The sequence below is a fragment of the Populus nigra genome, chromosome 2 (genome assembly GCF_951802175.1).
Source record: "Populus nigra chromosome 2, ddPopNigr1.1, whole genome shotgun sequence".
NCBI lineage: Eukaryota > Viridiplantae > Streptophyta > Magnoliopsida > Malpighiales > Salicaceae > Populus > Populus nigra.
The window spans coordinates 14,176,735-14,179,234 of record NC_084853.1 but is presented as its reverse complement, the minus strand read 5'-3'; positions in this window follow the sequence as shown (position 1 = coordinate 14,179,234).

The following is a 2,500-nucleotide window of genomic DNA, read 5'->3' as shown; positions in this document are numbered from 1 at the left end:
CCCCGCAGGGGGCAGGCCAGAACGCGGGGGGCCAGGGCCCGAAGGCAGCCCCCCCGCGGGCGAGAGAGCAAGCCAGCAGGGGCTGTCCGCGCGTCGCGCGGCGCGGCATGGCTGCGGGGGCCGCGCAGCGCGCGCCCAAGCGCCCAAGGGCCCCCAAGGGCCCCAGGCCCTCAGGCCCCAGCGCCCCAGCGCCCAGCGCGGGCGGGCGCGCGCGCGCGTGTGGTCTTTGAGGGGCGCCGGCCTGGTGGCTCCCTAAAGAGCAATAAGTGTCATTGCAGCTCTGGCAGGGGGAGACACTACTAGGTCCCAGCTGTCACCCCCCCTCTAAAAAATTCATTTCTTGGTATTTTGAGCTGAAATTTTGCAGAGAGGTTGGCAAAAATCCAATCCACCTTCATTAATTTTCCCAGAATTTTTCGAGGTCGGGAAGTATTTGTTTTAATTTTCCTACCATTAGAAATCGAGTAAATCCGCAAAACTAGGAACCGGCCCGGAATGACCCCAAATTCAGTGGGCAGCCTCATAAAAATATGGCTGATTTTACTGGATTGGTTTCATGTGGAAAGCACGACGTTTTCTTGTAGGAATGCGGGAACCCCGGCAGCTCGCCTGCCGCGGCCAGCGACGTCGGGGACGCTGGCCTGCGCTGTCGAGCCCGCGAGGGCTGTCTCCGCGGCAGGCCCCCCCTGAACGGGGCACGACAGGCCACCGCGCTGGCTCGTCCAGCGTCGACAGTCCCTCGTCCAGGTTTCAGATCGCGCCAAGTCGAACCCATGACCTGCTCAAGCCATCGTGCGCTGCCGAATTCGCATCTGCGTGTAGGCTGCCATTCCACGCGGCAGCCCCTGTTTTCGTCAGCGTGCCCCCCTGACGAATTTTCCTGCCTGGCCCAGTCCAGCGTCCAGCCCCTGTTCGTCGAAAAATCTGCGCTGCTGATTTTCCACGACGAGCCTACTTTCGTCAGCGTGCCCCCCTGACGAATTTTCCTGCCTGGCCCGGCCAGTCCAGCCCCTGTTCGTCGAAAAATCTGCGCTGCCGATTTTCCACGCGGCAGCCCCTGTTTTCGTCAGCGTGCCCCCCTGACGAATTTTCCTGCCTGGCCCGGCCAGTCCAGCCCCTGTTCGTCGAAAAATCTGCGCTGCCGATTTTCCACGCGGCAGCCCCTCTTTTCGTCAGCGTGCCCCCCTGACGAATTTTCCTGCCTGGCCCGGCCGGTCCAGCATCCAGCCCCTGTTCGTCGAAAAATCTGCGCTGCCGATTTTCCACGCGGCAGCCCCTCTTTTCGTCAGCGTGCCCCCCTGACGAATTTTCCTGCCTGGCCCGGCCGGTCCAGCATCCAGCCCCTGTTCGTCGAAAAATCTGCGCTGCCGATTTTCCACGCGGCAGCCCCTGTTTTCCTCAGCGTGCCCCCCTGACGAATGTTCGTCGAAAAATCTGCGCTGCCGATTTTCCACGCGGCAGCCCCTGTTTTCCTCAGCGTGCCCCCCTGACGAATGTTCGTCGAAAAATCTGCGCTGCCGATTTTCCACGCGGCAGCCCCTCTTTTCGTCAGCGTGCCCCCCTGACGAATTTTCCTGCCTGGCCCGGCCGGTCCAGCATCCAGCCCCTGTTCGTCGAAAAATCTGCGCTGCCGATTTTCCACGCGGCAGCCCCTCTTTTCGTCAGCGTGCCCCCCTGACGAATGTTCGTCGAAAAATCTGCGCTGCCGATTTTCCACGCGGCAGCCCCTCTTTTCGTCAGCGTGCCCCCCTGACGAATTTTCCTGCCTGGCCCGGCCGGTCCAGCATCCAGCCCCTGTTCGTCGAAAAATCTGCGCTGCCGATTTTCACCGACGAGCCTACTTTCGTCAGCGTGTCCCCTTGACGAATTTCCCTGCCTGGCCTGGACAGTCCATCTTCCAGCCCATGTTCATCGAAAAATCTGCGCTGCCGATTTCCCCGACGAACCTGCAGCTGCACAAATCTGCGCTGCCGATTTCCCCCCCTGTCGGCATGGCTGCCGCTGCCCCGATGTCCAGACCAACAGTCTTTTTTGTCGACTTTGCCGATTTTGTCCGCGCTGCCGATTCCAACACTACCCCCTGCATCCAAACCAGCATTGTTTCGTCAGCTCTTCCCCTGACGATTTTAGCCCTGTAACAAACAGTAGGCCTCCAATCCCGCCAACGGGAGCCAAGTTGATAGGGAAGAGAATTGAATGACGCGCCTGGTCCTCGCACCCCGCCACCCGAGGGGCCTTTTTCCCGGCAGCCTCTGAAAAACTCTAGCTTTCACGGTCCTCGCCGCCCCTCACCACCATGGCAGGCCTCTAATCCCACCCATCAGCAGTTGTAGCCGATAGGGCAGTGATTTGAATGACGCGTCGCGGGCCGCCGGGTCATCTCACCCGGCCATTAATTGGAGCGTTTTTGGCTGGCCGAGGATGGGGGGATGGATCTCTTCTTCCGAAAAAGCAAACAGTACATCGGGAGTTATGTTGACGGGGCATGGAATTGAATGAC